This window comes from Canis aureus, chromosome 27 (assembly GCF_053574225.1).
Source record: "Canis aureus isolate CA01 chromosome 27, VMU_Caureus_v.1.0, whole genome shotgun sequence".
In the NCBI taxonomy this organism is placed as follows: Eukaryota; Metazoa; Chordata; class Mammalia; order Carnivora; family Canidae; genus Canis; species Canis aureus.
In genome coordinates this window covers 15,680,026-15,703,868 of record NC_135637.1, presented here as the reverse complement: position 1 = coordinate 15,703,868, position 23,843 = coordinate 15,680,026, and the positions used below count along the sequence as shown (strand labels likewise).

Sequence of the window (23,843 nt, the reverse complement as noted above, 5' to 3'; positions counted from 1 at the left end):
AGAGCACTCTTGCTCTAGGACGGAGACCAATGATTTTTAAGATGGTGGCTAATCCATTATCCTGGGAACCTGAGTAGCTACCATAAGTAAAGTCACCCTGCTAACCTGAGACTGACATGTGAAGTGAGCAAAAATAGCGAGCGAGAATAATCTCTAGTTACTTTAAGTCACTGAGATGTTAAGGTTGTTTTGTTACTGCAACATAATCTAGCCTATCCTGACTGCACTGCCTCACTCCCTTTTGCTCTGTACAACCTCACACCTTCCTGCTACGGTGCTTCCACACCCTGCTGGGTCGAGAGCACACGATTGAGAACAAAACATCATCTCAACCAGAGCTGCTGGTTGCACAGGCAAGTTCCCACGGCTCTTGCAGACAGGGATGCTGGGAACCCAGAGGAGCCGTGCAGGCAGTGGCAGCTCACATGAAATAGGAGAGTCCCAGGAGAGGCAGCTGCCTGCCCTAGCTCCCACTAGCCAGGGCATCCCCTCACCAGGGGCATGGGTTCTGCAATTCCTCCTGCACGCTCACATTCCCCCGCCCCCCGCAACTTCGTGAATCCCTTAAATATTCCCTTAGTGGGCTTATGCAATCCCACTGCTGCCAACAAGCCTGAGTGCTACAGCCAGCAAGCCTGATCCCTGGGCTGAGTAAGGCACTTCTAGGGCATTAACATTACTCATCTCTGGGATAGGAATAGATTACAAGCACATCTGGTGATGGAAACAAAAAGCCTGGATGGGCATGGAGTAGCTACTTTCATCCTTCTAAACCAGGAGTCTGCACATCAAATGCTCCCAAGAGCCAGGCACCTGACCAAAATAAGTGAAGGGGGCCACGTGGGGCCAGCAGTGAAGTGGAACATGCCTCTCCTTCAAAAGGGTAGATGCTGCTTGTCTCTAGTGGGTCAGTGTTGCCAGATATTCTGATTCTGTGCAGACGAGCCAGCTATCTCTACTCACATAAAATATTTGGTCGTAAAGTGAATTTTCAGCTAAACCACACTGTGCTATTTACCAAATGCTTTGAGAACTGCCCCTACCCAGGGATAAGGTAGACATGCACTTTCCTCATCCTCTTGAAAGGGACATGGCCATGTGACTTGCTTTGGCCAATGAAAAGTCAACAGAAGTAACACACATCACGTCCATGTGGAAACTATAAAAGCTAGTCAGTGCACCATTCACCCCAACCCTTCTGGTTGTCTCCGTTACTATGGAAGCACATAAAGAGATAGGACTCTGGCTGGGTCCTTGAGTATGACAAAAACAAATAAAGCAGAGTAACCCCCACTGCTCCCACCAGCAGAAACATAATGAACATACTTCATGAGCAAGAAATAAGTGCTATTTACCCTTCTAAACCATGGGGGCTGTTTGTTACCACAGCATAACCTACCTTCTCATGACTAATACAAACACACCACAGGCGACACAGAACGAGTCTGTGGCCAGATTCTCTGATGTGCAATCCTAGATGAATCATTTCTCTCCTCTTTTTCTCTTTCCTTATTTCAAACATTTCCTTCTTTCATCATCTCTATTCAGCTCATTCAGGAAACATGTATGGACACTTCTTTCTACCTACTAGGTCCTAGGCAGACCTGGTTTCTGCCCTGTGACACTTACAATTTATGGGAGAGACAGGCATGATTACAGAGAACAAAGAAACACGGGGTGAGTGTTGAGATGAGTACAGATTAACCCTTTTAAGACTTTTGTTGCTAAAGGTCATCCAGAGCAAACTAGGGTGATGGTTCTCAGAGGCTATGTTTTGAAACCCTGGTGTGGACCAACTGGTTGCAAATATTTTGTGGGGATTTTGTCTATAGTAAATCACCAAGATTTTCCCATCATTTTCCCTCCTGCCCTCCCTGTTTTGTGTCTCCTTCTTTCTCTCCTTCTCTTTCATCCTTTCCTTCCTTCCTTTTTTCTTCCTCTCTTCCTTCCTTGAATTAATCAAAATAGATTTGTAGCCCCCCCCTCCCCACCCATGCTAACTCTATCCTCAATGACTTATAACTCACTGTGTTTTCCTCAGTAGGACAGATCTTGGTAGAATGGGAGACACCATGCCTAAAGCTGATGCCTACATCATAACATCATTGTGTAATTTAAATATATAATGTAGAACAGCCCCTGACACACTGTGGGCACTATATAAATGTGTTAGCTCTTATTAATATAAGATTTGGTATGTGCATCATTAATGTGTCATGCACATGGCCACTTTTCATGGTGGAAAATAGTGAAGAATGGCTGAATTAAGAGTCCTCAGAGTTAGCTTCCAGGGGGCAGCCAGCATAGGCGAGGAACTAGCCTAGGTGTTCTAGTGGGCCTTGTCCCCCTGTGATCCTCAACAAACACTACAAACATTATCATTTTTTAAAGATTTTTAAAGATTTATTTACTTATTTTAGAGACAAAGGGGGGAGGGGAGCAGAGGGAGAGAGAGAGAGAGAATCCCAAGCACTTTCTGCACTGAGCTGGGAGCCCGATCTCATGACCCTGAGATCGTGACCTGAGCCGAAATCAAGAGTCAGACGCTCAGCCGAATGAGACACCAGGGGTCCCAAAGTACTCTCATTATTATTTGCAATTTACAGATGAGGAATCTGAGGTTTGGACAGGCTAACTCCCTTGCCAGCCAGTGACAGGTAGAGTCCGGATCCTTTCAGACCCAGGTTTATCTGAGTGTGAACCAGGTACTCAATCATGACTTTAGCCTGCCCAGCTAAGGTACTCTGAAGGGCTTGACTTGAGCTTGTTGTGATCTGAAGGAGAGCTTCCTGCAGTGTTTCCTTGCAGGGAATAATGATTCATAGGTAAGAACTCAACTTGGGCCCCCTGGGAGTGTGTCTTCTCTCCTTACCACTAATCCCTAGGTTTGGAGGGGTCTTCTATAACAGGAGCCAGACCCCAGAATTGTCACTGTGGAGAAACACAGTAGGCCTTAGGGGCTCCACCACCAAGCCCTTAGCTCCAGGGGTACATGAAGGTGGGAAGAGGCTCGAAGACCATCCTTTCTGCTTGCTTCGGTCAACTATCTCAATTTCTCAGGAGCCTCCTCCTGCTTCCCAGCAGACAAGAGGCCATGTACAAGTAGAGAATGACACATTCTTCCCCAGATTTTGGGATTGGGCAATCTGCTCCTCCTCACTGCAGCCCTGGAATGGAGCTGGTGCTTCTGAGTCACAACAGCCAGCACTCATTAGCCTGGATCTTAGTTTTCCCATCTGCAAAATGGGAATAAAACTCTTTCTCATCTAGGGAAGTGGAGAGAATTTTAAAAGGTAATGATGTAAGTCCTGAGTGCAAAATGAGCCCCCATCAAGGGAAACTGCTATAACCAGACCATAGTACCCACACCCCAGTGACAGTAATGGTAACTATTATAAAAGAGGGATGCTATCCACACTGGTGGATGGAGCAGCTCACTATCTTTGTTGCAACAAGCAGAGACTGTCCAGATCCCAAAGTACTCAGAGCCCAGAGTTCTCCCCCAAACCTCAACACACTCTAACTTCTAAATTCTTTCATTGTTTCTAAAGTCTCTGATCTATCAGGGTCATGTTTACCCTCAGACCCCAAAAAGATGCTTGCATGTCACTTTGCACAAACAGCTTCACTATAAGCAGGTTTGCTTTGGAGTCACACCAACCTGATTCCACTCCCTGCTTAGCCACTTCCCAGCTGTGTGACCTTAGGCCTCATGTTTCTGGTGAACGAGGTAGAGCACACCTCCAGTTCTGCAGGCCTATAATGAGGATTACGGACAGCGTCTAGTGAGCACCCAGGAGAGAGGCCCACGGTAGATACTTAGTTGATGGCAACTTTTGGGAGAGAGAGAGCAGGGCAGAAGGAGGCAAAGGGGTATTTAGAGTCACTTTGAATCAGAAGTGATGACCCAGTGTAGAATCCTGAGTTAGACCTGTGTTCTGGGTGCAGACAGCCTGTGTCCACAACCATCTCACTCCAACTGTGTGACCATGACCAAGATACTTCACTTCTCTGAACCTGTAGTATCTGTTTCCCAGGGTTGCTGTGATAAGTGTCAGGCATAGAATAAAGGTACAACACCGATGACAATTTTGCATCCTTATTACATCAAAATCAGATGGCATCACTTAATTTCAAGTCCAGTCTGGGGTTCGGGGCAGCCCCATTTTCGGGGGCTTCTGCAGAAGGAGTGTCCTCCAGCCCGGCTCTCCGGAATCCACCTTTTAAAAACCAGCAGTTGACAGTGTCTGACAAAGCTCCATTGTTTTCACCTGGGCAACGAGCGCCTACTCCTTTTGTGGGCACTTACTTACCTTTGAAACAGTTAGTTGCTGCCTGGTGCAGCTTCTGCTGTCTCTGGGACTCTGGACAGCCAGGCAAGGCCGCCCTGGAAACCTGATCTCCCAGGCCCTCAACTCTAATCATGGTGCTCCTTAGACTTGGGCTCACCTATAAATCATTTTTAATGACAGTTGGAGAAGAAAGAAGTCACAAAGCAAATCTTACATGACGTTCTCATCACCAACGGCATTTAATATCCTAAATCACATGCTTTATGGCATTGCATCGCCAGCCATAGGCAGAATGAAGGAGACCTATTATTTTTTGCATTTTGTGCACCTTTTGTGTGCTTGGGGTCACTCACTTTAGGGAATGCTTGGCTGTTATGTTTGGGGGTTCATTTGGGGGGAGTTAGGATGCTCAGAGGGTCCACTAGGATTCTTGGGGGACTTTTACACAATGTGGTGGCCTGTGTAGTAGTATCCAGAGCCGGTAATATGAGAAAGTTATGAGAATATAAGCCAGGCCTGATCTGGGGTTCCTCGCCACTCACCTGAGGGGCCCCTTCCCTTCCAGGGAAGTCGATACAGTGAAAAATCAAACCAAAGCGACAGCAAATAAAAACAGGCCCTACCTTTCCTCTCCCCAAAGCCCAGCCAGACTTGAGAATAAATGTGAACTTCTATGCTCCAATTCCCTCCCACCTGACAAATGTTTTCTGGGCATTTGCAACCTGCCGGCGATGTGCCTCAACAAGAGCTCACAGAGGTGACTACAGTACAATTTCATTTAATTCAACCACCAATGTTTAAGCACCTACTGTGTGTGAGGACCTGAACCAGCTACTGGAAGAGGAGAAGCCCTTTAAGAAGATTGTATTAGGGGGGATCCCTGGGTGGCTTAGCGGTTTGATGCCTGCCTTCAGCCCAGGGCGTGATCCTGGAGTCCTGGGATTGAGTCCCACGTCGGGCTCCCTGCATGGAGCCTGTTTCTCCTCTGTCTGTGTCTCTGCCTCTCTCTTTCTCTCTCTGTGTCTCTCATGAATAAATAAATAAAATCTTAAAAAAAAAAAAAAAAGAAGATTGTTTTAGGCTGTAGCCTTTAAAGCATCACACACACACACACACACGCACACACATGCACGCGCACACACACATGCAAAAGGAGGGATGGGGCCATTAGAAGCAGGCAGAACAGTGCCTGGCAGTTAGAGCCTGCTCGGTGAGTGGTTAGTGAATGAACGATCTGACCAAAGAACCAAGAGTGGAACAAAATGACCAGAATGACACTAATTGGCAGGACAAGCATTTGCTTCCTTCTGGCCCCTCTTTTCATTGCCATAGGAAGGGGATCAGCATCATGTTGCCTTAACTCACCGGGAGAGGTAATCTGCATTTGCAAGAGAGACATGTTGACCATCCACAAAAAGATACCCAGAAGACGGAAGTTCCTCTCCAGCCTTTGATTTCTGGGAATGAGCCAGTGGAGAGACCTCTTCTTGACTTGCATGTGTTCCCAATGGGCCAGGAGGAAGGTGGCTTCAGTCCTGGTAGCGGGGTATCCTCTGTCCTCCTGTTCCACTGCAATGGCTCTTAAGAGAGGGGTGGCAGTGATAAAGGCAACATAGCTTGGCTTCTACCAAGTGCGGACGTTGAGCCCAGGCCAGTGCAGGCATCAGCTCACTTAGCTTTCCTTACACCCTGCAAGGATGATGCTCAGAATAGCTCCTCTATCTGCGAGGGACTGGGAGCAGGAAGTCAGTGGACGGGGGTACAGCGCTTCGCACGGTGCCTCGCACATACTAAATGCTTTGTAAGTGGCAGCTTTTTCGACATATCCTCAGTTTACAAGTAAGGATACTGAGACTCAGAGAAGGGAAGGGAGGTACGAGCCTATCCAGAACACATGAGCTTCCGATCTTGGCAGGGAGCTCATTCTAACGCTGGATCGGGTAAATTTGGGCATGTTGCTTCACTCTCTGGGACTCAACTAATAAGACGAAGAACAATAAATTGAATCACATGAAATTGCCAGTCTCCTACATTAACAATATTTGAATACAGCGATGTCATAACCTCAATAAAAACAATTCAATAAAAAAAACAACTTCCTCATAGAGTTTCTGCGGGGATTAAAAGATAGGCAAGAGCCGAGCATGGCACCTGGCAAATGGTAATCCCCCAATAAACACATGGGAGTTAGCTTAGTTATCATGCCCGTGGCTTTGCTGGATAAAGGAGGACGTGAGATGGACTCATGGAAGCATGGGAAGCAAAGCTCCCTCCTTGTTTTCCACTCCCGGACAGCCTGTGTCCCAGGGGCCCCATCCCCTCCTCCTGGGCTTGGTGATATGGGATCAGCAATTTCCTCCGCTCAGCCACCCTGGTAAATTATTTACCAGCTGCTCTTAATCCCGCTTTTCCACCCCAGGGCAGAGCCCTCTGAGCCCAGGCACCCTTCTTTGAACCAGAACCTTGGAATTGTTGTTGGGGGTCCCAGTGCCCTTTCTTTCTTTCTTGCCGGGGAAAGCAGGTGTGCATTACGGATTAGAGCATAATCAAGGAAAGGCAGCCCATGTCCAGAAGTCCGTAGTAATTAGAACTTGGACTCCCTGAAGCCGGGTGTCCCCCGGGAACATCTTCATCTTCAGCATCCTCATAATTACGGTCACCATCACATCAACAGCAGTACCTTTTTTTTCCCATCAGCTACTACTACTGCCGCTGCTTTTTCTTTTCCTTCCTTCTCCTTCTCCCCCCTCCCCCTCCTTCTTCTTTTCTGAGTTCTGGCGCATTCTGTAAGTGGCAGCAAGAGAGACCCTTCCTGGGTCCTCATTCTTAGGGTTTGGAGATTTTCCTCTTTCTCACCTCCATCAACATTCAGCAACATTCAGAGTTTCAGCCTCTAATCCTATTATCTCTTCACCCCTGCCATCCAGCACCACGAAAACCTATGTATCCTGAGTCCAGTGGGCTCAGTGGCATCGTCTAGATCAGAACAAATTGTGGACTAATTGTAGCCCTTAGTTAGTGAGCTTGAACCTCAAAATCTAGGGTGAGGCAGGCATGGTTACAGAGCAGATCGAACCATCGTTAGGGCCCTCAACAGGTGTGGATTGAATGCCATATCAAAATAGGGCAGAAGAGAACTCCCATTAATCTCAGCACTGTTGCAACAAAACCAAACCAAGAATATTCCAGGATTTAGACCATTTTGGGTGTGCATGCCTTGCTCACATCCTTAACTGTCCACCAATTGCCTGAATCCATACAAATTAGCTCCAAGAAGGTTTACATCTAACATGGTCATAATTAATTAGGTCAAAATTAGCCCAATATGAGCCCACCAGAGTGCCTCTGCAAGGAGTTTGGATGATGGTGGTGGTGGTGATGATGGTAATGGTGATAGTGGTGGTAATGATGATGGTGGTGATGGAGATGGTGATGGTGACAGTGGTGATGATGGAGACGGTGATGGTGGTGATGATTATGATAATGATGGAGATGGTGATGGTGATGATGATAGAGATAACGGAGATGATGGTAATGGTGATGGTGGTGATGGTGATGGTGGTGATGGTGGAGATGGTGGAGATGGTGGTGGAGATGGTGGAGATGGTGGTGGTGGTGATGGTGGTGGTGATGGTAATGGTGATTATGGTGGTGATGATGATGGTGATAGTGGTGTTGGTGATGGCGGTGATGATGATGATGATGATGATGATGATGATGATAACAGCCAAGATGTACTGAGCAGTTATTTTCTGTCCGCTACCTGGGTAGTTTACATGTATTTCTCACATTCATTTCTCCTTACAAGCCTCTGAGATAAGGAAGTGAGGAATATTATTCTTATTGTACAGATGAGAAAAGCAAGGATATTTCCCAAATGCACAGAACTGATAACTGGTGGAGCAGGAAAAGCCACTCAGCCCAGAAAGAATAATTGAAAAAAGTCTGAGAAACAGAGAAAATGTTCTCCAGGGTCCTAATTTTAGGCCTTTCTCCACCCTGTCTGAATCCCTGCTTTTGGGTTCTATAAGACACCCCATTCCCATTTTTCCTAAGCTTCAGGAGGTTCCTATTACTTTAAATTAGATGAATGTTAACAAACAGAGTTATAGAACTTTCTGTATGGAAGCAGTGATTCCTCCTAACAGAGTGTATGGTAATTTTTGAAAAAGTCACTTTAAACCAGGACCAGAATGAAGATAGGACAAAGGTGGCACCTGGGGCCACAATTTAGGGACACCCTCATTCTTAAGGTCATACAAGTGAGGGGGGCACTTACACAGACCTGAGAGTGAATGCCTCCTTAAATTGCTTGCCCTAGGCTCCTCCCTTCCTTCACTCCAGACTCAGCCCTGACCGCACCACTTCCTTTCCTTTCCTCTCAGTTTCCCCAGCTATAAAATGAGGAAATTGAATCCAGGATCACAAAGAACCATTTAGAGTGTGATATTCTGATTCTTACATACAAATGACACACTTGCTACAAGTCCCACGTCCATGTCTGTGGCAGACGTCACTAATCAACCACGGCTTCTTCTTGCTAAGCATGGACATAGCCTCAAAATCCAACCCTACACAGAACCATGACAATCTACTGCCAAATATTTAGAGTTAGCAAATAAGGGGAAATCTCTCAAAGGCAGGAACAGGGTTTTACTTGTCTCCTTGTTTCTCTCCCACATACATTTCCAAATTAAGCTAATTTGACCAAGAATGTGCATAGACAACTACCTGCACAGGCATCCACTGTTCATATAAATAAACACACAAATACGGATGTGGACACACACAACGCCACGCATGGTGTATCCTGGCCTATGCATAAAGCAAGGCCAGATTAGCCACCAAACAATGCAAAGATGATGTTCCTTGCAATCTCATTAGCTTCAAAATAATAATTTAAAATAAAATAATAAGAGTCCAGAAATCCAGAAAGTTCTGGGATTTGTCATAATAATTACCTTAATGTTTTTTAAAGATTTTATTTCTTTACTTGAGAGAGTGAGAGAGCACAAGCGGGGGTGGGGACTGGAACAGAGGGAGAGAGTTTATGACCTGAGCTGAAGGCAGACACTTAACCAACTGAGCAACCCAGGCATCCCCTCTTAATTTTTTCAGCACAAACATCAAGATCCTTGAAAAGGAGGGAAGGAGGTTTAGTGTCTATGATCTGCTGGTGCCGAGGCATGGCTTGAGATGTTTTCTGGAATCATGTAGCACTGAAAGCAATCTCACATATACATGAAGGTGGAATTGTCCACATATAAACATACATACCCTCATACATGCACAAATGTTCACAATTACACACCGAGACTTACACATACAGTCCCTGTGCATTGTTCACATACATGCACATGACCACATGTGTTCTAAACATATATGCACACATATCATCTATGCATATGCATGTATGTACCTGGCAAAGCACACACACCCACCAATGCATAGGATGGAAGTTACCCCCACTCGAGTGTACACGCAGATACAGATACACAAGTACACCCTCTTAGGTCCCCCGTGAGTGTATTTGTACACACCTATGCACATGCATGTGTGTTCACATCCACACAAACAGGCACACGTGTGTACACATATACATCCATTTGCATATACATGTGCATCTGCACACACTAGCTCAGTTCTGAATTCTCACACACACTCTGCCACGTGTCCACACTCACACACACACACACAATCAGATGCCCATATTCTCGCACAGACACACTTACATGCCCATGTTCTTACACGTAGACGCACAGACGCATGCAGACACAGTCTCCTGCAATCCCTCCCTCCCCCACCCCGCCTACACACACACACGCACACACACACACACACGCCCAGAGTCTGCCAACCCTCCAGCAGAAGACCCCAGGGAAGGCTGCCCCTCTGCAGGCCTGTGCTGTCAGGGAGCCTGGTAAGAATCACTGGATCAGCTCAACAGTGATAACAATTTCCAGAGCCTACAGAAGGGGAGCCTAATCCACAGTGAAAAGCTGACAGGGCCGGCGCCTCGGCGTGCTTCCTGCCAGCTCCTGCTAACTCAGCCCAGCGTGGGGAGGTGGCAGGCTCTTGGTGCCCTCAAGCCATGTCATCTCCTCTCTAATGATGCCAACATTTTGACAAAGCTGAGCAACACAGCCGGTAGGTGTGAAGTTGGAATTAATTTTCTTTTGGAAGGTCAAGTGCATTAATGAGCTTCTGGCTTATATTGTTTTTCCTTTTCTCCTTTTTTTGCAAGAGGGAGAGAAAAAAAGGAGACAGGGACACTCTTCTCTGGAGCTGTTTTCTGCATCCTCTTGTCCTCCCTGCGGAGAGCTTGGCCCCTTTTCTGAAAGCCCTATGGGCAGAGAGGGGGCTCAGTGCCGGCTGACCCTGGAGCACTCAGTTCCCTCAGGAAAGTCCCAGATTAGATCTGCCTTGAGGGGTAGGGGATAAGTAAAAAAGAATTAAAACATACACTTCAGCCTTTCAGGAGTTTTAATACAAATTTAGGGGAAAAAATAGGTTTCGTTGTAGTCCCTGTTCCTGATTGATTAGTATGTCTGCCTGTGTGGGAAAAGAATGAGCAAGGGAGGCATCTTCCAGCTCATAATGGGAGGGAGGCTGGTCATGATCGATTAGCAATGTCTGCCCTGGGCATCCCAGTGCAGTATTCACAGCATAAACAGAGCGATTTAAAAAAGAAATACCCACAACTCAACAGGTTAAAAATAAATAGGAAGCTCAGTAAATGAGTATATTTAAAACCTTAACAACAACAACAACAACAAAAAAAGCCCACCTAAGATTCAATAAGAAAATTTAAGGAAGAAGTGACATATAAGTAGGAATTATAAACTCAAATGCCTTTAGGAGCCAAGAAGGTGACATAATGATTAATGTGGCCCAGATGGGGACTCTGCTGAGCTCTAGAGTGTAGTTCTCATTTAAAGAGGAAAGCTGCAAACAAAACAAATGAACAAACAAAATAAAACAGAAAGAGACTCATAGATACAGTAAACAAACTAGGTTAACAGAGGGGCTGGGGTGCGGGAAATAGGTGAAGGGGATTAAGGGATACTATCTTCCAGGTATAAAACAAATAAGTCACAGGGCTGTAATGCACAGCATAGGGAATATAGTCAATAATATTGTAATAACTCTGTATGGTGGCAGATGGTAACTAGACTTACCATGGGGATCATTTCATAATGAATAGAAATATGGAATCACTACAAGGTACACCTGAAACTAATAGGATATTGCATGTCAATTATCCTTCAATTAAAAATAATGGTAATGAAATAAAGTAAAGAGGCAAGTTGCTACTTTGCTTAACCAATTTGTGCCATGGAAAAAGGTGTGCCAGATATTATCACATCTACCAAATATATTTTGCAAGAGAAATCAGAAATGTAGGTGAATTGTTTTTAATGTGAAATGTCATGCTTTTTATTGCTGCCCAAAATTCTTTATTTAAAAAAATCATTCTGTAGGCCCCCAAATATGTTGGATTTGTCTGCAAAGTGACTATTTTGGACCTTTGTTTTAGAGCAAACTGGGAGCATAGAAGGAAACTCATGGTGGTGCTCAGTGCCATCCCTCATCTGTTTTCCCAACCAGACTGAGTTCCCAACTAGCAGGGTGTGTGTGGCAGGGTGTGTGTGTGTGTGTGTGTGTGTGTGTGTGTACATGAACACACATACATGCATGCAGAGTCCTGATTGTACCCAGCACCTGTATGGCTAGCACACACTTACTCTCAATAGACACTTATTAAATTCATAGACAGAAGGGCCAAATCCTAGCCTTAGGTCTGTAAAGCTACTTCAGGGTGCTCAAATATTTCCCTGCTTATAATAATATGTCACTCATTTAATATTGGAGATAAAGATCATTTCCTCTTTTTTCTTAAAAGATTTATTTATTTATTTATTTTGAGAGAGAGACAAAGGACAGGGAGGGAGGGGCAGAGGGAGAGGGACAGGGATAATCTCAAGCAGACTCCCTGCTGAACTCAGAGCACAATGTGGGGCTCTATCTCGGGACCCTGAGACCATGACCTGAGCTGAAAGTAAGAGACGGATGTTTATTCAACTGAGCCACCCGGGTGCCCCCAGATTATTTCCTTTTAATTGACTGTCAGTGACTTGGATGCAATCTGTCTGGATTCAAATCCTGATCTACTTCTTACAAGCTGCATGACTTTGGGCAAGTCACTTCACATCTCTGAGTGCTGGTTTCCTCACTGGTCAGATGGGACTGGTAATGATATCTATCTCCCAACGCTGTTGTGAGAATTAAATCAGGTGAATCTGCAATTGCAAGCCATGAGAATCTTGAGAGTGAAAGATGATACTCTCAGTTATTGCTCTAGAACCTCTAGTATACGAGAAGAATGTCCTGAGAAACCGGCTATCTGGTCACCCCATGCTAAATCGGCTTATCTGCACAAAGCACTTAGAACAGGGCCGCCCTGAATGTGAAGCTCACAATGGTTAGCTGACATCATGAGAAAACCACCTCCAGTTTCCGTGTCACTCTCTCACTCCTCTGAGGCGTGGAGTGATGGAAAGTACTTGGATCTTGACATTCAAGGTTCTCAGTTTTGCCACTTTACCTTTAGTCAAACACCTATTTATTCAGAGAAGGGGACAGCTGAGTCACACATTGAAGGGTCCTAACGATCTTACCAGGTGGCACTTGGAAAGATAGAAGGGACTTTGAAGCAAACAGAACAGTCTAAGCAAAAGTTCAGTGTCCAGCTGGTCAGCCACTGGGCATGATCCAGTTGAAGCCAGATCCATGATCAGGGGCTATGGAGCCAAAGGGCTCACAAGCCTGAGAAATCAAGCTTGAAAATGGTGCACACAGACTCTGGACACATTTCTTATCTGTTACATCATCTGTGAAAGACCTGCCAAAAGAAGATTGTGCACCAAGACACCAACATGAAAACAACTCATTTTCCTGGGAAGAAACTCAAAGACCAATGACCCAATTCCCAGATCATATTTTAAAAGGATGTTGTAAAATTCCCTTATTAAAAAAGAGGATGGGAGACAGCCACCACTTCTCTCTTTTTAATACTATTATTATGGGATGTCATGGGCAAAGAAGGCAAAATCTAAAAAAAGTAAGTCCTCCACAGAAAAGGAAACCTTCTTTTTAATCTGGGAAAACTCAAGGGGATTTGAGTGAGACAAAGTTCCAGTCTCCCGGATCAGACCCTCCAGCAATTACTTTGCGAGCATGACATTTGCTCATGTCCATCCTCTGCCTTCCAGTCATCTGTTCTTGTCTCCCAAATAGGAAGATGCTGACAGGACACACATTCAGCTCACTCACAGTCAGAAACAGCTGGGTGCTTCCCAAACCCTGCACCTTCAGAGAAGGATGCCACTGGGGACTGTCTGACTTGATTCCTTCCAATTCACGGTTTTCTCAGGAAGACACCAACCAGGGAATACAAATGCCCCTATGTGCTCACTCAAGATGCAGGATCAACATTCTTGCAAATTGCACCTCTTCCAGGAAGCCATCCCCTGCCCACTTGTTAATCATGATTTGACCTCTCCTTTCATCAATGACACTAGCAATCTGGATCCCTGAACAGCTTATGCTGAATCATGTTTCATTTCATTTCATTCATGGGGCATGGGAAGCAAGTGTTCAATGAGCACGTACTATGTGCCAGACACCGTCGAGGTACTGAGGATACAAGAGTGAACAGGCAAAGCCCTGACTGTGTGGAGTGGACATTCTCAAACTAAATGGATTTCCCTCATTTATCTGCTTGATGAGTTCTTCTTTCAAGAACCAAAGATCTAGCTCAACGACCTTGGATGACTCCCCAAAACATTCCATGCCCCCACCCCTTGCCCAAACCAAGTTCATCCTGCTTAGCTCTTGCTCCTCTGGCCTCTTGCCTGCCTATAATATTTATCCTGCAGTATAGTGAGTAGCTCGTGATGTCCACCTAGCAGTTAGGATGGGTCACTTCCTAGTAGGATGGCTGGCTCCAGGGAATGAAGGACCTCAGATTCAGAGCCTTGTTCCACGCATTTAGTGCAATGCCTGAGGCATGGTGAGGACTCAAAAATATCAACTATTATAGTCTTCCATTGAACAAATATTAATTGAGCACTGTGATAATATCATTAATATCACTGATGCTTCTTTAGGAGACTACATTTACTAGCTCCTTGGAGGTCAGGAAGAGCCATGTGACTGGTTGTGACCAAAAAAATACTAATAGAAGTGGTATGTGTCACTACTAGGCTAAAATCAAGGAAACTCTGTAGGTAATGTGACATCACCTGTCCTGCCTTGCTACAAGAATCCATCATTTCCACACAGTGAACCTTTTAATCACTTTCTGTGCGTCAGAAGCATCGAAGAGTTTTCTACAGATTTTGTTATTTTATTCATGTATCACAATCACCCTTATAAGCATTAATGTTCCTATTTTGAAGATGAGGGAACACACTCAGGTGGATAAAGTCAAGCTGCCAGATGGCTGGTTGGTGGTGAGTGTGAGTTCAGGCCCAGGCTTGTCTGAAGTCCAAGCCTCTTCACCAGCATCTGTGCTCTAGAACCAGAGGGGCAGGTGGCAGAATCCTGAAAGCAAGGGGCCATGGGGAAATACAAATCAAAACCACAATGAGATACCACTTCACACCAGTGAGAAGGGGAAAATTAACAAGGCAGGAAACCACAAATGTTGGAGAGGATGTGGAGAAAAGGGAACCCTCTTACACTGTTGGTGGGAATGTGAACTGGTGCAGCCACTCTGGAAAACTGTGTGGAGGTTCCTCAAAGAGTTAAAAATAGACCTGCCCTACGCCCCAGCAATTGCACTGTTGGGGATTTACCCCAAAGATACAGATGCAATGAAACGCCGGGACACCTGCACCCCAATGTTTCTAGCAGCAATGTCCACAATGGCCAAACTGTGGAAGGAGCCTCAGTGTCCATTGAAAGATGACTGGATAAAGAAGATGTGGTTTATGTATACAATGGAATATTCCTCAGCCATTAGAAATGACAAATACTCATCATTTGCTTCGATGTGGATGGAACTGGAGGGTATGATGCTGAGTGAAATAAGTCAATCAGAGAAGGACAAACATTATATGTTCTCATTCATTTGGGGAATATAAATAATAGTGAAAGGGAATAGAAGGGAAGGGAGAAGAAATGGGTAGGAAATATCAGAAAGGGAGACAGAACATGAAGACTCCTAACTCTGGGAAACGAACTAGGGGTGGTGGAAGGGGAGGAGGGCGGGGGGTGGGGGTGAATGGGTGACGGGCACTGAAGGGGGCACTTGATGGGATGAGCACTGGGTGTTATTCTGTATGTTGGTAAATTGAACACCAATAAAAAATAAATTTATTATTAAAAGAAAGAAGAAAGAAAGAAAGAAAGAAAGAAAGAAAGAAAGAAAGAAAGAAAGAAAACTGAATAAAATAAATAAAATAATAAATACATCACAAAATTAAAAAAAAAAAAAGAAGGGGCCATGGGGCATGTGTAGCTCAGTGGCAGGAAGAAAGGAACACAAACTCAAACCATTGACAAAATATGTTCAATGCAGTCCAGTTGCTCTTATGCTATAGAGAATGTGTCGTAATCACTAGAGTAGCTGGTTCAAACTGCAAACACCTATCCTACTGCTTCTGATTCAGGAGGTCTGGTTGGCAAAAGAGCTCAGACATACAAATGTCAAAAATGGTCCCCAAGGGGCATCTGGGTGGCTCAGTGGTTGAGCATCTGCCTTCAGCTCAGATCATGATCCCAGGGTCTTGGGATCGAGTTGCACATGAGGCTCCCCACAGGGAGCCTTCTCCCTCTGCCTGTGTTTCTACCTCTCTGTGTATCTCTCACGAATAAATAAATAAAATCTTCCAAAAAAGTACTCCCCAGGTGATTCTGAAGAGCACCTCTAATTCATGACCACTGGAGGCTTTGGAATCTCATAAACTTAAGTTCTAATCCTGGCATTGTCCTTGGCTAACTGCGTGATCTAAGGCAGGGGGCTTCAACCTCTCTGAACCTCTTTCCATTTGGCAAATGAGCCCCCAAAGCCATTCTTTCTTACTGTGAAGATTTCATAAGGGATATATAGGAAGGGACCAACAACAGGTCCTGGCATGTATCAACCTCCAGGGAAACATGAATTCTCTTCTACTCTCAACAGGAAAGAAAGGGGGGACAGCACTTCACTCCTTCCTCCCTCACCTCCCTTGACCTTAAGAAGCTCAGAAAAGGTGGGAGAGCTCCTTTTGAAAGGGGCTCCTTTATTTGGAAGCCAACTTCGCATTTCTCAGCTATCGCTTGGAGCTTGGGTTCACACATCTGTGATGGATGAGCAGGGAATATAAACACCTCATTAATGTTTGAACCCACTGGTTGGAATGGGGAAAGACGACAAGCCCAAGTCCAGAACCTTAAACAGAGAAATAATACATGCTCCCGTAAAGACGAAGGAAGGTGGGCGGAAAAGGGAGTTGTGCAAATCATCACAAAGAGTTATTTGACCTGCTTGAAAACTTTAATTGCTGGTAATGGCCAACCTGTTGGGTGGTATTTTATTAACACTAATAGATTTTTACAGGATATTTCTCACATTCCTCTCCGAGGGCCTCAGGAATTCATTAAATATTAAAAGGTAGTGCTCTGGATTGTTCAGTTAAAGATGTTGTCCTGATGAGGTTTCCCGCAAGTTAGAGACCGGAGAAAGCAGGCAGGCACAGGATGGATGTTCGCTGTCAGCTTTGGCAGAAGAGATAATAAAATAATAATAATCATGAGTGTTTACAGGGTGCTTACTATGCTCCAGGCACTCTACTAAGCACTCTATGTTGTTTTTCTTAATACACAAAATAACCCCATAAAGAAGGTACTATTAGCATCCCTGTCCTGTGAATGGTGAAACTGAGGTTCATTATATTTCAAAACTAGTGAGAATAAGGAAGAATGGAGAAATATTAGCCAGGGTCTGGAGTCAGGCAGATGAGGGATTTGCAGGCATCTTTAATCTCTCTCATGAGACATAATAAGGCAATAAATGGTAACTTTTATTTAGAAAAAAATCTATAGGGGCACCTGGGTGTCTCAGTGGTTGAGTGTCTGCCTTCAGCTCAGGGCATGATCCTGGGGTCCTGGGATGAAGTCCCACATGGAGTTTCCCGCAGGGAGCCTGCTTCTCCCTCTGCCTATGTCTCCACCTCTCTCTGTGTGTCTCACATGAGTAAATAAATAAAATCTTAAAAAAAAAAAAAAGAAAATATCTATAAAATGAGGCAGCTAATACCTACCCACCTACCAAAGTCATTGAGAGGAGGGAGATAATGAGTGTAAAGTAAAATGCAGAATATTTGGCAAAAAGCAGGCACAAAGCAAAAAGTAAGCTCTCTCCTGTTAGTGACCCTGGGATAGCCCAGCTAAGGTGGTAGCATTATCCCAACTCTAGACACACACATGTCTAGATGTCACACATTTTATCTCAGATAAAATACAAGACATCCAATTTCAGATTAACAATGAATACTTTTTTGTAAGTCTCTCCTGTGCAATATTTGGTATCTACTTATATGAAAAAGTTTTGTGTAGTTTATATAGAACTCAAATTTAATTGATCACCCTATTTTTTTTTATTGGCTAAATCTGGCAATCCTGCCAGTGTATCAATGAAAGCTCTGAGACCAAAAATTCTGATTTCAGCTTTTGACCACAGAAACAAGAAAGACTGCATTTGAAATTTGAACTAGGGACACCTGTGTGGCTCAGTGGTTGAGTGCCTGCCTTTGGCTCAGGGTGATCCTGGGGTCCTGGGATTGAGTCCCACACTGGGTTCCCCGCAAGGAGCCTACTTCTCCCTCTGCCTGTGTCTCTGCCTTTCTCTCTCTCTCTCTCTCTCTCTCTCTCTCTGTCCCTCATTAATAAGTAAAAAAAAAAAAAAAAAAAAAAAAAAAAAAAATCTTAAAAAAAGAAGAGAAACATAGAAATTTGAACTAGATACCATACATGATCTGTCCAAACTTATAGTTCTCCTTCCTTTAGTCATGCCAAGAAAGAAAGCAGAAATATAAAGGTTTCCCAATCTTCCAACCATCTCAATCCCATCAATAAGGGTAAGTGTCTGATATTCACCACATTTATCCAGTCATGGAGATCGCTGCCAAGTCATGGAGCTCTGGCAAAATCACTTAACTCAGTTTTCTCTTCTGTAAAATGGGTGTGATAACAGCAGCAACTTAACCCAAAGGGGTATTATGAAGGATAAATGAGATAAACATATAAAATGTTTAAAACAGTCCCTGGTCCATGATAAGTGTTCAATGTTGGCTTTTAATATCAGTGAAGAGACAGATATAGGGACACACCAACTGAATCAGTTAAGGTCTTCGAGAATTAGTACGGGATGAAAGGCAGTTGGAGTGGGGAAAACTTCATGAAAGTTGTAGCTAAGTAGGGTTGTGCCGAAGGAAAAGCAGTTTGCTGAACAGATGGGGAGAAAGGCTTTGAGGGAGAAGGAAATGCATATGTAAGGAGACAAAAGAAAAAAAAAAAAAAAAACAAGAAAAGAAAGGAACTCCAAGTAGTGCAATGCTGGTAGGATAGAGTTTGAAGTCCTAGGGGCAGGGCGGTGGACCAGGCCAGAGAGAAAGCCGTTCAAAGACTTTGGACACTGTGTTATGGAGATGCTTCCTTCTGGGACCCTAAAACAAGTCTCAGCAGGGGAAAGATGTGTGAGTCTTGCATGGGGACCAAGTCAAAATTATGACAGCAGGGAAGAGGTGAGGGGGCAAATCAAGATCGAGACAGAGACACTTTTACATTATTCTAGATGGCAAAGCTTAGAGTCCAGGTGGTAGAGGTGAGAGTGTGCACAAGAGAATAGCCAAGAGAGAAATTTCTCATATAAGGGGCTCGGGTTCCATCTTCCAGCCTAAGTGAGAAATGTGACTTACAGAATAAAACCCTAGACAAATACGTTAGATATAAATATCTCCTTCATTCACAGTTTGGCTATGAAAACAATGCCTACGATTTGAGAAAATTGGAATTCCTATTTCCCCGGGAATCATTGGAGTGACCATCCTTCCGTATGGCTCCTCTAACTTTCCCGTTGAGGGTACTATGCATTCATCCAAAGGGAAGCAGGAAGAGGTAGCCAAGAAAGTCGTAGTCTGTAGTTGTTGTACTGGTGGTTCCAAGTCTAAGGCTAAAAAGAAAAGCTTAATAATTTAACTCTTACCATCCCAAATCTAATAATAACTGCTGTGTATTGAGCTATTGGTCTGTGCCAAGTATTGAGTTAAAAGGTTTCCATGTATTATTTTATTCTCACAGCAATCCTGTGAGAATTAGTAAAAAAGTCATATCCATTTTACAAGTGAGAAAACTGAGGATTTAGTTTATCGTCCCCAGTCACTCACCTAGCAAGAGGCAGAGACCCAGAGACCCAGGGATTGGTGACCATGAGATCTATGCTCTTAACTACTATGCCAGAATTCAATATTTTCCAAATGGCAATCCATCATGCACACAGCCTATACTATGATTTACTGAATATTATTTTTAACTAAGTGCATTTTTGACTTAAACTGAAATTTAATGTTATAAAAATAAATATATAAATATCCAGAAATCCATAAACATTAAAACATTCCAAAAACCATTCAAATAAGTACTGTTCCTATGATACTATGAAATGAGCACAAAAGGGTAGTTTTACTTGCATGATTCATTTGTGTGAAGTTCAAGATCAGACAAACAAGTCTATAGGGGTAGAAATCGGAAACTTGGTTGCTTTTGGGAAGCAGGGGTGAGTGAATAGGCAGGAACAGGGTAATGGAGATCATTTATATTGTGATTGGGATGTCAGTTACATGGGTGTACACATTTGTCAAAACTCATCAAACCATGTGTTTAAGATCTGTGCATTTTATTGGATGTAATTATACTTCAATTTAAAAAAAGAGGCCTCAAATTGAGACTTTTGACGTTATCTTCAAATGAGGTTCCACACAGACTCCCATAGATGCACTGACTTCATATAACTTTGAACAGGTGTGCCTTTTCTAAACATTTGCTCTACATAAAGTCTGATTATTTTGTATATAGCATGATTGTTTTGTGTTGCACTCTTGTGTAAATATTTTCATTTTTTAGCTGTAAACATTTAAAAATACACCATACTTCCTGTTAAAAAGACATGCTTTGGGGGCGCCTGGGTGGCTCAGTCAGTTAAGCCTCTGCCTTGATCCTGGGGTCCTGGAATCCAGCTGCCTGGGCTCCCTGCTCAGCGGGGAGTCTGCTTCTCCTGCTCCCTCTGCCCCTCCCCCTCCACTCATGCTTTGTCTCTCACTTTCTCTCTCTCAAATAAGTCAATAAATAAGATCTTACAAAAAGAAAGAAAAAAAGGACCTGCTTTGCTAGAACAAGTTCCAGACTACCACTTAGAAGCCATGTAACCGTTAAGACTTTTGTTTTCCTTGGTCTCACTTCCATTATTCATAAAATGTGTTCCTGGCGATGAATACATCCCACGTCGGAATGGTGTCCAGGTTCACATGTGGGTGATGGTAGAGGTGCCTTTTAGGTTGGGAGAGGATATCGGAACATGGTTAATGTTATCTCATACAAAGTGTCTTCCTTTCTTAAGAGCGAACAATTTGCCCATTAACTGAAACCTAAGGCCATTCATTCATTCATTCCTTCATCCACTCAACTGATACTTGTTGAGTGCCCACTGCACGTCAGCGCCTACTCTAGGTGGCAAGTTCACTATAGCAACGATAAGGGAGGTAAACTGATTATCATGTATGGAAAACGCTGAGCGCATATGCTGCACTCCATAACGCCGGGTTATGATTGTTACTGGTAATCACGGTATTAAAGAAGCAAAGTATCAAAGATAATTAATTTCACTCTATCCTCCCTCCCCCATGAAACTCTGATGTTTAAATTTTCCACAAAACTTCCATCCAAATGTGGAATTATAATACAAGCCAAAGACTTGCTTTGGAGGCTCCGTCACCATTCTTAACATTTATTCAAATAAATAATTAGCAAATATTTATTAAGCCCCTAGTGTGGAGCCGACAACTGTTCTAGCTGCTGGGGAGACAGCCACACTGGAGCGTAATTAATGACCAAGATTTTTGGAGCTAATGACTTCATAAACAGAAATGTGCTGGGCACAATGGAACAAAAAAAAAAAAAAAATCATTGAGATACTAAAGTCACTGAGAACTGAGAAAGTTTGGGAACCTCAAGTCTGGGGGGTAAAAAAGACCCTATTCAAACCCAGAGGCAAACAAATGAATTAATCCAGAGAGAATTTGGAGGGCAAACATGACTTTGCACTTCTCTGGAGTGTAGGGGAGAAAAGGAACACAAAAACACAAAACAAAGCCTGCATGCTGGTCCATTAAAAAAAAAAAATCTGCTTGAGCTTTGTTGATGCAAAGCTCTTTATCTGAGGAGCTCAAAGAGCTTTATTACAGGTAAATACCCTTGTCTCCAGCTGCTAACAGGAGAGGCCAGGCCTAGGGAGATTAGGGGAGAATGCCTACTTAAGGTCACATAACAGTCAGTGACAAAGTGGAGACTCATAGAGTGGTCTGTAATGGGATTTGTCTGCTGTCTATTGTATCAGCCCTAAGACGCTGGGTGTGCGAGGCAGGCTCCAATGTGGGAGCCTGCAGGAGACAGGGCGACCGTGCGACCCTGTTAGGGACTTTGGGGGTCACTGAGTATGGCTCCCTTTGTTTTCCAGAGCCCACACCGAGACTCTGAGCCATGCCAGTGGTTGGCCTCAGTCTGCAGAGACTGTTTGCGGTGGAGCCAGAGAGAGAATGGAAGGCTCCTAGCTTCCCCCTAATTCTCTCTTTGAGTTTTCCTGGCTCAAGTGATTTGTCTAGGAAAACCTATTAAGGAAATTCAATTTCTCTAAAGCTGGCTGGGTAGAAAACTTGAGTTGGATCAAAGCTGGTGTAGAAGGAATTAGAAAGGAACGGTAAATGGGGAAGCACTCAGAACCTTGGCTCTGTTGGGGACTAGTATTGGACCTCGGGCAAGTGATCCCCAGTCTCGGCACCTCTGTGATCTGTAAGGAACACTGAGGGGTCTGAGCTCATTAATCCCTAACACACTCCGCCTTAGTACCATCCACTTTTTGGTTGCAAAATACCCAGACCTCGGTTTTCCATTCTGTAAAATGGGGACACCCATAAAGCCTACTTTGTGGAACTGTGATGAGCCAGAGAGCACCTGTGTTTTTAGAGCTTCAAGCCTGGAACTGTTCGGTGTTAGCAATTTTTGTACTAGAGGGAACCACAGGAGAGGTTTGCTCAGATAGTTCAACTGAAGTATTTGTGATGGGTCTCCCCATCTTCTCTAATTTACCATTCTCCTGTAATTTCTTCTAAATCCAGACCAACGTTCAAGCTTTGGATCCAACTACAGTTGTCAGATAAATCACACTCAGTTAAATTTGTGTTTTAGATAAATGCAAATTTAACTTATTTAACATAAGGATATCTCAAATATTACATGGAATATACTTGCACTAAAATCTTAGTGATTGTTTATCTGCATTTACATTTACTTAGCATCTTTTATTTTTATTTGCTTAATCTGGAAACCATAGCCTTGAGCCAGGTTTGCATTTCAGATTTTGGTTTGGGGAAAAATGTGTGTCCCCTCTTTCATGCTCCATCTGAAGAGTTAAGGCAGGAAGAATTAAACTCATGGCTCTAAATTTTTTCACGTAGTAGGAATGGAATCAACAGCTTCACCTCAGAGTTCAGCCATCTTGTGACTCAGTTTTCCAGATTTTACTAGCACAGTGGATGGGAATAAAGGGAGGGAGGAAATTGTAACACAAATGATTACTTTGGTTTATAGGGGGGATGTTTGATTTGAACCCTGGTTCCAGAAACTTCTGGGGAAAGAACCCAGATAAAGACCATCAAAGATGTGGGCAGCCCGAATGGCTCAGCGGTTTAGCACCGCCTTCGGCCCAGGGCATGATCCTGGAGTCCTGGGATCGAGTCCCACGTCGGGCTTCCTGCATGGAGCCTGCTCTCCCTCTGCCTATCTCTCTCTCTCTCTCTCTCTCTCTCTCTCATGAATAAATAAATAAAATCTTTTTAAAAAAAAAAAAAGACCATCAAAGATGTGATGCCAGAACGACCTGGAAATTGTAAGGGTATCAGAATTCATAATGATAAGAGAGACGAAGAAAAGATCTGCAAAGGTTTAAATTCCAAAGGAAGCTCAGTGGCGGGGCCTGGAAGGGGTCCTGGCTGGTAAGTCAAGGCTTGAAATCCTACATCAATGTATTGTTCTGTCAAATGGGGTGATAGTACCTGCATGCTTCATCCTTATCTACCCACATCTCTAGTTAACCTTCAAAACATAGATCTCTAGGCTGGGAGCTAAAAACACTGTCTTCTAGTTCTGGATGCAATAGACACATGATCACTTTTAGCCAGTGTTAAATCCAGGTCAGCCACCTGCAGAGAATTTTCTAGAAACATCCTGAAGTCA

At 44.0% G+C, this 23,843-nt stretch overlaps 1 long non-coding RNA gene across 1 annotated transcript in view; it reads right to left on the bottom strand.

Moving 5' to 3' along the window:
* Positions 1–16,854: 16,854 nt before the first annotated feature.
* Positions 16,855–23,843, bottom strand: part of LOC144299909 (uncharacterized) — a 383,693-nt gene continuing 376,704 nt past the window's right edge. The window contains exon 4 of the long non-coding RNA XR_013366553.1: positions 16,855–17,054. This is a non-coding gene — a long non-coding RNA (uncharacterized LOC144299909). The remainder of the gene's footprint in view (positions 17,055–23,843) is intronic.